Source organism: Ochotona princeps, chromosome 5 (assembly GCF_030435755.1).
Source record: "Ochotona princeps isolate mOchPri1 chromosome 5, mOchPri1.hap1, whole genome shotgun sequence".
Taxonomy (NCBI): domain Eukaryota; kingdom Metazoa; phylum Chordata; class Mammalia; order Lagomorpha; family Ochotonidae; genus Ochotona; species Ochotona princeps.
Genome location: NC_080836.1, coordinates 71,988,405 through 72,002,203, shown reverse-complemented (window position 1 = coordinate 72,002,203; position 13,799 = coordinate 71,988,405). Strand labels below are relative to the sequence as shown.

Below are 13,799 nucleotides of genomic sequence, written 5' to 3'. Positions count from 1 at the left end.
CCCGGCTTCTGATTGGCTCAGCTCCAGCCTTTGTGCTCACTTAGGGAGTGAATCATCGGATGGAATATCTTCCTCTCTGTTTCTCCTCCTTTATATTTGCCTTTCCAATAAAAATAAATAAATCTGGGCCCGGCACCTTGGCCTAGTGGCTAAAAGTCCTCGCCTTGAAAGCCCCGGGATCCCATATGGACGCCGGTTCTAATCCCGGCAGCTCCACTTCCTATCCAGCTCCCTGCTTGTGGCCTGGGAAAGCAGTCGAGGACGGCCCAATGCATTGGGACCCTGCACCCGCGTGGGAGACCCGGAAGAGGTTCCTGGTTCCTGGCTTCGGATCAGTGCGCATCGGCCGTTGCAGCTCACTTGGGGAGTGAATCATCAGACGGAAGATCTTCCTCTCTGTCTCTCCTCCTCTCTGTATATCTGACTTTGTAATAAACTGAATAAGTCTTTAAAAAAATAAATAAAATAAAAATGAATAAATCTTTTAAAAAGAATGCAGGTATTTGAGGAAGAAAAGAATTATTCTCAAAAGTTTACTTGGAGACAAGAAAACTGCAAAAATTTTGTGTCCCATTACTCAAATAATCTAATGATACTTTCTGCTTCTTATTGCTGTTGCATTTCCAAATAGCAAGAAAGTTATTGCGTAACTAATAGGGACCTGCACAGCCTTGCAATTGTATAAAGCATCATTTGAGAAAAGATCCATAGCTAAAGTATACTGAGAAGAACTCTCAAATACAAACAAAAGGGCCTCTAGGCACCTACTCCCAGTCAGCACAACATACAACAGCAATGTCATACTTTTTAAGATATTTTTCAAAACCCTTTGAGTTTATAGACAAACTGTCACATATTTCCACTGGAAGACTTGGGAATTTGAAAATAGAATGACAATGAGATGGACATTGATCTGGCTCCTTCATGAATACAAGGTCAGAAGAAAAAACTTCCATTAATAATTGGAGCAGACAGGCAGATACATGCTGTGAGGCTTAAATAATGTATACGAATGATGTCATACTCTGAGGCATGCAGAAAGCATAAACACAGGGGAAATTCATAATGGGCTTTTCAGGAAAAGGGCTGTTCCTTCCTGCTGTGCTAACTTTGGTTCTGGTTTGTGTTTCTGATGCCAGCATTAGAACAGATGGAGACACTGCCGAATTTTCCTGTTGTCTGGTTGTATCGCAATCTAAAGATTCTATCTATGCTCTTCCCTGCTTTTCTTGCAGCAAACTTTGGGGAAAGAGACTACATTAGTTGAGTGATGTCTTTAGTTTTGTAAGAATTCAGTCAACTTCTGCAGATTACAGTTCTGCCCATATCCTGTGACTAAAGAAGTGCTGATTTAAAATATGTATGTTTAAAAATTACAACCCCTGGTATTGGTGTTCTGGCACAATAGATTAAGTCCTTCTCTGTGATGCTGACATCCCACATGTGTGCTGGTTCAGGGCTTGGAAGTTCCACTTCCCATCCAGCTTCCTAACAATGTGCTTAGGGAGAGAACAGAAAATAGCCCTAGTCCCTGGACCCATGCATCCATATGGGAAACCCAGACGGAGTTCTGGGCTTCTGACTTTAGCCATTTGAGGAGCAGAAGATCTCTCTTCCTCCCTCCTCTCCATTTTTCTCTCCCTGTAACTTTGGCTTTCCAATGAATGAATGAATGATATGTGCATGTGGTGGCCTCAGAACTAACCCCTCATGTACGTTTAACCTTCTGCTTCATCTGGAAAATACAGTTTTATTGTCACATATAGAGGTCAACAACACATGGGTGGACCAGGAACTTACATGTAGTAAAAGTGATGTATCTTGCAATGTTACAGTATTGGAGAGGCAACAAATCATGGCGTGAGTGACCAGAATGCTGGAAGCAACTGGCATCCAGAGACCAAGAATGAGTGGCAGTAAGAGTTGTGTTGTGAGCAGTGAATGAACCTGTCTTTAGCCCAAGCAGAATCTGTTAGTCAATAACTAGAAAGTAGTCAAGAGTTCAAGGGTATATAGTTCAAGAGTTCTTTCCTTGACTGGGGAAAGAAAAAGAAATTCTTATATAGTTGGGATGCCTATTTGTTGTTCGTAGGCTGCCACTTTTGATGCCAATAAAAGAACATAAATATCTCCTCCTTAGGTTCAATTTTCAGATTTTTTAACGGGAATAAAGCTATCATGGATTTTTGTCACTTCTGAATTAGTGAGGTTGCTGTAAATTTTGTGAGTGTTATATGAGGAAGGAAGAGCATTGTAAAAAAAAGACAAAAAAAAAAAAAACCTAAACCTAAATTTGGATGTTATTCAGATCTGACTTCAAATGCAACTGCTGTCAATTCCTTTTGGTGAGCCTCAGTTTTCTTTTGTGTAACATGGGCCTGATAATGCTCTTGATCCCATCCTTAGAGTATGTGGTGACCATTGAATGCTTTTTAAGAACACTTTTATGTGACACTGACACATAATAAGCATTCTGTACATACGTGCTATTGCTGTTGCTTGTAATGACACAGTGGGAGGTCTTAATAATTTGTGTTAAGATGAGACTGGGTGGGCCCTGAGCAGTGGCCTAGTGCCTAAAGTCTTTACCTTGAATGCACCAGGATCCCATATGGGTGCCAGTTCTAATGCCAGTAGCCCCGCTTCCCATCCAGCTCCTTGCCTATGGCCTGGGAAAGCAGTCAAAGATGGCCCAAAGTCTTGGGACCTTGCATCTGTGTGGGAGACCAGGAAGAGCTTCTGCCCTTTGGCTTTGGATTGGAGCAGCTCCGGCCGTTGCAGTCACTTGGGGAGTGAATCATCAAATGGAAGATCTTCCTCTCTGTCTCACCTCTTCTCTCTGTATATCTGACTTTGCAATAAAAATAAATAAATCTTTAAAAAAAAAGGTGGGACTGGTTGTGTATGACTACCAGAAGCCTCTGGAATGCTAGAAATTTTGTGTTTTCACTTACCCAATTCCAGAAGTGGCCTAAAACTCTGACCCCTGGAACTTTAGGGAAATTGCTGCCACCAAATGTAGCATGGAGCTGAAATCTAGTCTTTCTCATGTCACAGGAAACAAATGTCACTGTTGAGGACATTTCGTCTTTTTCCCAAAGGAGATAGACTTCTAGCCTTTGGTTGCATTCACCCAGTAAATAATAATTGCAATGGCTGCCACAGATGGGCACACAGCTGCTCCAGGTGGCGCATAATAAACATGGCATCTGAACCAGGGGTTTCCCCAAGCCCCTGCGCTTTGCAACATCAGTGCCCCTCTCCCTGGATTGATGATTGTATCCATATTTTCATTAAAAGTGAGTTATGAAAATAACTTCCTGTTCGATTAACATGTATATGCATTTTCACAAAGGCTGTGTCATGCTTGAAAAAGTTTCAGTTGCCTTTTAAAGTTTAAAAGCACAAGTCTGCTCACTGTACTTTGAGTTAGTTAAGATCCTTCAAGCCTTTTTCAGTGACCTTAAGTGAATGCTGTGTCTCATTAGTGGTGCTGGTGAGTTGGAGTTCCCAAATGGAGGCCTCTCTACTCTGAGGAAATGAAACAGCAAGCTTCCCTGTCTGTGACAGCAGTCAGCTTATTTGTCATCAGCCCTGTGTGTGTGTACACAGAGCTCATTCTTCGGACTTCTTCCATGGAAAAGCAAAGGAAGGAAGCTGAGGGGAGGATGGGCCGATCACATCCTGTACCCTTCACAGGGGTGTGGCCATGGCTGCCGTAAGGAAAGGCACATAATACATTATGTTTTTTTTTTTTTTTTCACTTTGGATGCACAGTCATAGCGCTTGACAAGAGGTGGGAAGTGGCTTTCTGGGTTGCTCTTAGCAGAACAGGCATCTTCTGGTAGAGGCCTATGCAAATCCCACCTTGTATATCGTTTCTGGAACTTTCTGGAAAGAAGAGGAGAAAACCAGACATTAGTGAATTGATCTGCAGAAGCTGTCAGAATCACATTATAGGTGCAAAAGCCCTTGACGTCAGTCCTGGCCGCTCCTTTGAATGAAACGCCAAGTGGGTAGGTCAAGTGCCTCCTTCTAAAGGAAAGCAACATGTGTCTTACTGCTTTGTAAACCTGGATTGAAATAATGGATTCCACCATAACAACTGTAGAGAGAAACTCTTTGGGATTCTATGAGGTAAGGTATTGCAAATATCTGGAAAATACCTTCCCCTGTTTTCTTTTTTTCTCTCTGCCTTTACTTTTCAAAGTTTTTGAGTACAACTCTCTTTCCCTTTGGTTAAGGATTGTTAGCAAACTATTTGGTGTGTTTATGACATTTAGTCATGTGACAACTCAATACAGAAGATCACTGTTGGAATTAAAGCAAGTGAAACTTTTAGAACAAAATATGCCATCCCCTCACTGAATTTCTAGGGTTCCTCTGTTTTTAAATGGATTACTTTAGAGTAGTATTAATTACAGGTTCTGCTTACAAGAAGGCTTTTGAAAAAATAGCATTAGTTTGAGTCTACACAGATCCCATCATGGGTCATCTCTCCCTGAGCTAATTGTGTTTTGGGATAAAATTTAAAAGGTTTTTTGTCAAGGAATGAGATGTTAAAAAAGTTTTATTTTAAGGTAAAATTTATGTGGATTAGTATTCATAGACAGGCATTTTCTTAACTTTTGATTTTGTGATAATCACAACAGACTTATTACTTGAGAATGAATTGTAGTTTTTCAAATGTTTTCTTATGACAGGTGTGACAGACTGACCCATTTTCTATTGAGCTTCTGAATGCACAGGCAGAAAGTGTGTTTTAACTTGTTGTGTAAAAGCCAGGGTTAATGCAGGGCAAAACTCCAGTTCTGGTCTACTCCCTTACAAATTAGTTTTGCTCAATAGAACTTATTGAGCAAATCAGTGGGGGTGATGATGTTATTTGCTGTCACTATTACAGTTACTGATCCAGTTTATATGAGCTATTTAAGATCAAAGGTATAATTTGCTCTGAATAACTGAAGGGTGCTTTGTGCAAAGTGTATTTCTTTAGAAGGTTTGTTTTATTTATTTGTAAGTCCGAGAGAGAGAAAGACAGACAGAGACAGAGAGACAGACATTGATTTCCATCCACAGGCTTACACAACAAGTGGTTGTGATGGCCAGGGCTCAGCCAAGCTAAAGCCAGACACCAGGAGCTTCATCCAGGCCTCTCACATGGGTGCAGGAATCAGAGCACCTATATTAATATGCACTGCTGTTTCCAGGCCATTAACAAGGAGGTGGAGTGAAAGTGGAGCAGTCAGGATACAAACCAGCGACCATACAGGATGCTGGCATGACACATGGTAGCTTTACCCAGTGTGACTGAGTGCCAGCCCCAAAGTATTTTTGTGATTATTTATTTCTTCAAATTTTTCAGCTATTTTAAAGGATGCAAAATTTGGTGTTAAGCTTATAAGTAAAGGGTGTTATCTTTGAATGAAGGCATAATGCATGCATAGTTCTTTTTGAAACAGAGGAGGAAAATACGATGTGTAATTACAACCCCGTCGTCACAGGTGTATAAGTTTTTATACACAGTACTGAGACAGCCATTTTCAAGTTGAAGCCCATGTTCAAAATCTTGATCTCTTTGAGTATGGAAAAATGGAGGCACCTCCATCTATCTTAAAACCCACTGATAGAATTTCAAGCTTTGGTTGACCTTTCATCCATGAGCTATGAGATACAGAAATGCAATGTGTGAGACACTGTATGGTGCCCTTGGCAGGATAACTTATAAGGGTTGCACCTTTGGTGCCTCAACATTTGGCATCCATTGACTACAAAGTCATGTTTCAAAAACATTAATAAACACTCATTGGTATGTATGTTTATTAGAAATTAGAATAAAATATTAAACACATAATGAAGGAAATGAGCTTACAGAGTTGTGCTTCTGAGTATTAATGTAAAGTAAGGCTGCCTTTGCAACAAGGAAGAAATAGTTTTTTTAAAAAAACTCTTGTGTTGAAAAAATATTTTTTTAGACTACGTGTTTAATTCCTAGTATGCACCAGGTTCAGGTTCGATCCACCTGTATTTCTCACAGATTTCTGAGCTGTGTGCTATGATTGTCATTTCAGAAATTAGGGAGATGCAGTTTTCAGACTTTCCAATGTTATGAATCAGAAGTTAAAGATAAATATAAATCAGAGGAATGGGATTTAAACTTTGATCTGCTGTCACTCCATCCTGTAGCTTGGCAAAATTAATATTAAACAGTATGAGAGCATTTTAAACAGCCAAAACACCAAAATAAACAAGCCACTCAAGAACTGGGCACGGGAAATGGGCAGACATTTCACAAAGGAACAATCCCAAATGGCAAATAAACATATGAAAAAATGCTCAAGCTCCCTGGCAATAAGGGAAATTCAAATTAAAACAACAATGAGATACCACCTAACGCCAGTAAGGGTGGCCCACATGAAAAACACCAACAACACTTACTGGTGAGGTTGTGGGGAAAAAGGAACCCTACTCCACTGCTGGTGGGGCTGCAGATTGGTATAGCCTCTATGGAAATCAGTATGGAGAATATTCAAACAACTCAAAATCGACATACCGTATGACCCAGCTATAGCACTCCTAGGAATATATCCAGAACAATTGTTTTATGAGAAACCAACATGCACTCCTATGTTCATAGCAGCACAATCAGTAATTGCAAAAACATGGAAACAGCCAAAATGCCCATCAGCAGAGGATTGGATAAGAAAGCTATGGTTCATCTACTCCATGGAATACTACTCAGCTATTAAAAAACACAAAATGAAGTTTTTTGTGGCCAAATGGGCCAAACTGGAAACCATAATGCTAAGGGAAATGAACCAATCCCAAAAGGTTAGATACCACATGTTTGCCTTAATTTAATATGATATGATGTTAAGCATATCATGTTATGTTATGGATATTATGTCATTTGTAGTATATAAACTAAAATTGAACTATGAATGGGGGTCACAGAAAGTGGTTAAGAAATCGCATTTATTTTTAACATGTTGACTGCTCAATATCATGTCAATTCAATCCATAATGATGTTAATTGTTGCAGATGGTATATTAGTGCTTTTATTTGACCGGGAAGATACTCTGCTGACTGCCCTCAGACCAGAGAGGGTCTTCCCAATAAGTAGATGGACTTGTCTGGACTATCGGATGTTGGACTCTATGCTTGGCAAATTCTTGCAGGGAGGGAATTTCAACTAAACTTGAACTATGGTTATGCAGCGGGGTGGAGGAACCCACCATGGGGGGAGGGTGGGGGGTAGTATCCCAGATTCTATGTAATTACAACACGATGTAATTAATGAATAAATTTAATAAAAAAAAGTTTATGGAAAAATAGAATTATAAAAATGGCTTATTTGGGGCCTGGCACAATAGCTCAATTGGCTAAATCCTCCCCTGGCAAGTGCTGCAATCCCATATGGGCACTGGTTCATGTCCCAGCTGCTACAGTTTCTATCCAGCTCTGTGCTGGAGGCCTAGGAAGGCAGAAGAAGATGGGCCAAGTCTTTGGGACTCTGCACATGCATGGGGAACCCAGAGGAGGCTCCTGGGGAGTAAATCAATAGTTAAAAGATCTTCTTCTCTCTCTCTCTCCTCTCTTTAAAAATCTGCCACTCCATTAAAAATAAATGAAAATATTTTAAAAATGGTTTATTTGGTGTCAAATATTTTTAAAGACTATGTTTTGTATTTTCAGTGAACTTTCTGAAGACCTTTCCTATTACTCTCATCACACCTGTACTATATAATTTTCCTTTAAAATAGAAAATATGCTTCTGTTGGCTAATAGAAGGACTAAATGCCAGCCATACTGTACATGTATTGTCTTAAGGGCTTTACTGAGTTATTAAGAGATGGAGAATTAGAACTTTGTGTTTTGGCTGATTGGGCTTTGTGTTTTGACTGACTGAGGTGTGGGAAAGGCAGACTTTCAAGGGTTTTTTGGGTGCGGGGGGTGGGAGCGGAAAGTAAAGAATGTGGTGGATGTGGGGATGAAGTTCCAGGACAGTGGTTGGGTATAGATGAATCACACCTGCCAGGGAGATGGGGCTGAAGCCTCTGAGACTGAGTCATGACCTTTTGCTCTAAGGTTGGATATTTATATCTGCTGCTGCTCTCTGTGCACAGGAAGGGTGTTGACAGGGTAGGTCATGTTCAGGTTATGCCTCCGGAGCCTGGCACTTCATCCAGGCAAGAAGCATCATAAACTGTCTGCTCGACCCTAATGCAGTCCACTGTGCACTCAGCACTGTGGTGATGGTCTTGCCACTCCCCAGCTGTGTATCCCCCACAGACTTTGTCATCCTCAGCTTGTGTGTGACATCATTGGTGTGGTATAATGTTGTGATCTCCAGAGCAAGAAACTGGCTTCCCTCCACCCATTGGACGAACTTGTTAACCACTCTGTGATTCCATTGTATCATCATTAAAAATCTGATACTAGTTTCTACCTTACCCAGTTGTTGGAAGCTTAAGTGGATTAGCAAAAGTACCCCAGTAGAACATTTCATGACATGGAAGGAGCTCTGGAAGGTGTTGATTTTCCTTGTTATTATTACGGCTGCCTTGAGCTGGTCCCTGTCAGTAGTCTGTTCCTGGGCTGCTCTCTGCCTCATTCACACTCTCCATTGGCTTCACTTTGATGTTTGTCCCTTTGAACATAGTAGGTTTGTTCCTGTTTCAGGGTGTTGGCATTTTTATTACTTTGCCCTAATACCCATGTTGTTTCCTTGACAAACCCATATAAAATAGTACTCTGCTATTGACCTCTCTCCACCCTGAGCCTTGGCTTGCTTTCTTTAAGCCATGCTGCCACTACCTGACAATATGTTTATGTATCTGCTTATTCACAATCACCACCAGATTAAACTTTGCATGAGTGCAATAAATTTTATTCCTACCTGAATCCATGTCACTTAGAATATTGCCTGGTCGATGGGTACAGTGTATGTTTATTAATGTATGTTTGTTAAATAAATATTTAATATATTATTTTCTCTTTTTCTTCTGTAAATTATAGTTTTGCTCTAGTTTGGGGACTTGGATATTCTTTCTTACTCTATCTTGTGATTACTTTACTCCTAAATTATGAATGTTTGGATTGGAGTTATTTTACTGTAGCCTGGAAAGTTCTGGATAGATAGAATAGCTATATCAAAGTACCTGAGGCAGAATACTGACGACAGCCTTGAGTAAAGGTGGCTGTGTGGCTAGGGTATCGTGATGAGCGAGGGAAAGGGAGTAGGGAATTATGAGGTTAAAGTTGTAATGGAAAAAGTGGACAGCCAAGTGTCCTATAGCACACAGAAACCTTCATAGAAACTCTGAATTTTATGTTGAATTTTATGTTGTAGGTAGCCACACAACAGAGGAGAGACATGCTTCAACATGTCAACATCACCAGTGGTTTTTTTCTGATTGATTCATTTGCAAGTTGTCTCTGAACTCTGTAGAGGTGTATGCTGAAATGAATCCATGTGTTTCCTCTTAGTAGTCCATGATTTACTCCCTTGTGAAAATGAGCATTTTAGAATCAGGCATTTTATATAGGAAGTCTGGAGATGTGAGTGTTCAGGCCCCCCAGGAGTATACTGAGGATTTGGCTGTAAGTCACCCAGTGTGGATTTTATAAAATATTTAACATTTTCCAGGTGCCTCGCTTCTCTTTGCAGATGACCCTTACAGAGATGACAGCAGTGAAACTTCTCTCTCAAGCGTGGTGGTGCATGGTGCTGAATTCACCATGTGCATCCCACTCCTATTCTGAAAATTTTCTTTTCCAGGGGAGTTGTGTGGTTCTCTGGGAGGACCAGAGGTCCATATGCCATTTATTATGTACAGACACCAAGGCCCGACCTCACAGACGCATTGGGTTGTCTCAGCCTCTCATGCCTTTTCTGTTTTGTGATGTGCTGGTGTCCCTTACTCCCATCTCTGGCACATGATTATTAGCAAATGTCTCTCATGTCAGCAAGAAAATACTAACCCAAGTGGCTTCAAAGCCATGATGCCAGTGACGGCACGCTTAGGATGTAGTCCCATGTGCCATGATTGCAATCGCTGCATGTGCCTGACATATTCTTTCTTTCATCTAGGGAGGGCCTTAATATAAAGAGTGGACATCTAGAGAGACTGGTTTAAAAACTAATGCCGACTGAGCCCAGCATAGTAGCTTAGTGGCTAAATCCTTGCCTTGCATGTGCCAGGATCCCATATGGGCACTGGTTTGTGTCCTGGATGCTCCACTTTCCTTCCAGCTCCGTGCTTGTGGCCTGGGAAAGCAGCAGAGGATGTCCCAAAGTCTTGGGACCCTGCACCTATTTGGGAGACACAGAGGAGGCTCCTGGCTTTGGATCAGTTCAGCTCCCACTGTTGTGGCCGCTCTTTCTCTGTGTATTTCCTTCTCTTTGTAAATCTGTCTTTTCAGTAAAAATAAAATAAATCTTAAAAAAGCACTAATGCCAACTTTCCAAATGCCAGAGAAAGGCTGTTGGAGAATTTTCATACTACTTAGTAAAATTTATGCTCTGTCTGGTTCATTTAATGATCAAGACTTACCCTCATCTGAAGTGTAGTTCAAATCTCAAGGGCATTGCCAAAGTTTTCCTTGCATATTACAGAGGGAGTCTAGTAACTGGCCTAGCACATTTGGCAAATTTGCACTAAGCTAATGTTTATGCAATTACTGTGGAAGTGCATTCTTTGTCAAAATTTAAAGTGTTCATTTTCATTCAAGTTGTAGTTTACTAATGTTCTCCAAATTCTAAATCCTGGACAAAACATTCAGTCCCTCAATGTAGCTAGCATAAAGTTCTTTATGCTTGAGGATCAGGATATAGCTTTTCATTTGCATGCAAAGGGTAATCTAAAATTAATTTAGAGATTTATGCCCATTTTTTCCAAGAAAATATAGAAAGAAGATGACATTGCTTTAAACCAAAGGAAGATTTGTAAGCACTGCTTTTATTTATCTGGCACAGTATGTCACCTATCATCTTTTTCAAAAAAGTTCTCATCTATTTCCAGCTCTTCTGGGTTGATTTGTAGCAGGGTAGGAATTTGAATACTTTTGTGTCAATTTTATATCTAATACTTCATATTGGCATTGAAATGTTTCCTATTCCAAAGTATGCATATGTTTGATGTGTCTGATCATGTCTCTTCTGTTTCTTTTATTATCTTAAAAGCCTAGACACAGGTTACTTTCTGGAAACCCAAAGAACAGAGAAAAAAAGAAGCTCTTAGAAATAATTTTCATATCTATCTCTCCTTAGGGAAAAGAAAAACTATGAGGAAGAATTTGAAAAAAAAAATTTGCTTACTTTTTAAAAGTTTTTGTGGTATTTGAAAAATAACTAATTTAGCTTTTTAAAAAATTGTTCCTTGCAGTCATCTTGCAGATCAAGATACTAAAACTTTTCTAAGCAATAAAAAAAAATAGTATCCTGGGGCTGAGGCAGTGATGGTGACTTTTGCCACCAAATTCAGCTTTAAATATGTCTACTTGTTTATTGTTTCTGTTGACCAGAGAACCAAAAATTTGAATCCTTGGAGGTTTTAGATTTATATCTATCTATCTATCTATCTATCTATCTATCTATCCATCCATCTATCCATCCATCTAAGTATATATGACATCGTGGGGAAACTTAATGGATTATATAGACTTGTAGATCTCAAAAAGGATATTTTCCTCAGCATCTCCCACAGAAACTTTCAACTCAACAGATACAGGGCCATATTAATCATGGGTTATCACAGGAAACACTAATCATGCATTCTCCTTCCTTTTACAGAAAGTATGCACATCTGTATGATAGTGCTCTTTTCATAACATTTTATCCATGAGCCAGTCATTTCCCACTTCACTGTCAGCTTCTATGGCAGGAAGGAGATAGTCTCACCTGTCTCAGTTGGCAGTCTAAATGGCAACAAGTTGATGATAAATGAATTAACGGACTAACAAACATGAGAATTAGTTGATAGGCATAATCTAAGACGTTAATATAATTGCTCAGTTTCCCTTGAAATAATCCTGAAGCAGTTTTGCAAGGTGTAATTTTTATATAGTTATCTCTATCAGAGTACCTGGTTGGGGCACTTGCTAAAATTCAGATTCTCGTGTCTGGGCTCAAGATGATTGAATCAAAATCTCTGTAAGAGCAGTACAGAAATCAGCATTTAAAGATTCTGAGAAATGGGGTTGAGCAGTCATTGCCAAGGAGGACCAGTAACCTAAAGAAGATGATAGCCAGTAATGATTTGTGACAGTGAATGTGCATTTGCTGGTAAGCCTCCTTATATACAGATTTTTTTGTTTTGAAGATCCCTACATGTCCTTCTAAAAATTGTGTGATTTTAATTAAGGGAAAAGAGCCCATGTATCATCCACTTAAGCTCTAAGAAAGTTCTAGAGGAGCTCCAAAGTATGTTTTGAAACTAAGTAAAATCACTTTTGGAAAATACTGCAGAAATAACAGCCAGAGAAATGATTACCAAATTTTCTTCATCATTGTCCCACAATATTTACAAAGTTATTAGGATTTTAGAGCCATGCGTTTATGTGTGTATGTTCCTGTGAGTATGTATTGTGCTTTTTCTATTTAACAGAAATGTGCAGTCAACTAGATTTGTAGAACAAGGAATATATTATGAAGCATGAAATGATAAGTAGATAAATCCTGCCAAATGAAACTTTAAGAAAGTATTTAGATATATTATTTCCACCACTTATTTTCTATAACTATAGGCCAACAATTCCCAGCTAAAATCTTACTTGACTGTCTAAAATAGACACTTCTAGATATAGTCTCAGTTTTAACTGAGTGGCTTGCTTGCAGAAAGGGAACTTGAAATGAAGAAGGGGAAAGGGATATGGAAGATCAGTGCACAGGCAGGTCAGAAGGGACCAGCTTGTGAAAGATGACATGTTTTGAGATTGAGTATAAGGACTTGAAGAAGAGGTTAAAGATCAGAAAGTAGGTGTGGATCCAGAAAAGATGGTAGAGAGGCTCAGGAACCAAGGGAGCCCATGCCTGTTGTCCTCCATGTTTGGAATGCTGTCGGGATACACATGATTTATCCTGCGTCATTTTAGAGAGTGGAAACAGAGGTAAGGATTGAGAAGGCAATGGGGGCATTTTGAATAGTTCTTAGGAGAAATAGGGAAAGGAAGTGACCAGGTGTTAGCGAAAACAGCTCACTCTGATTTTAAAAAGCAGTAGCATTTCTTTGATCTGTCAGAAGCTTTACTCAGTTCAGAGAAGACATAGATGTATGTTCTCTTTTATATTTCACTTGCAGGAAATGTTGAATCCTTCTATTAACATATTTTATCCTAGTTATTACGTTTTTGAGGGAGGGGACAGTTTTTTTAAAAAATCATGTTATATAGGTGTTACATGGAACTAATGTACAAACCAGTAAAACCCAAATGGGTCATAACATCCAGGGCTGGTCCATCTTGAAGCAGGGAGCCAGGAATGCCATCCAGGTCTCATGTATGGGGGGAGTCAGGAACTCAGCTGCTTGAGACATCATTAGCAGGGAGCTAGATTGGAAGCAGAGTAGCTTTAATTGACAGAGGGACATTAACTGACACCCTTAGGTGGGATGTGATACTCTGCTGTGCCATAATGCTAACCCTTGTATTCAGGTTTTCAAATTATAGCGGACACACCATACTTCATCTCTGGGCCTGCTCATCCAAATTCTGAATAATTTTTCATCATAAATGGAAGATTTATGTGCTCTGGAAACTTGAGCACTTTTGATACATTTTAGACATTTGGCTTTAAAGA

The 13,799-nt window shown here is 39.7% G+C and overlaps 1 protein-coding gene across 4 annotated transcripts in view; it reads left to right on the top strand.

The window, feature by feature from the left end:
- Positions 1–13,799, top strand: part of HECW2 (HECT, C2 and WW domain containing E3 ubiquitin protein ligase 2) — a 396,630-nt gene that overhangs the window by 237,171 nt on the left and 145,660 nt on the right. The window contains exon 1 of one of the 4 annotated variants that reach the window (XM_058664755.1): positions 4,056–4,137. The exons of the other annotated variants lie outside the window; for them this stretch is intronic. The gene's annotated coding sequence lies outside the window, so the exon portion shown is untranslated. Of the gene's footprint in view, positions 1–4,055; positions 4,138–13,799 lie in introns of those variants that run through there. 4 annotated transcript variants of the gene reach the window in all.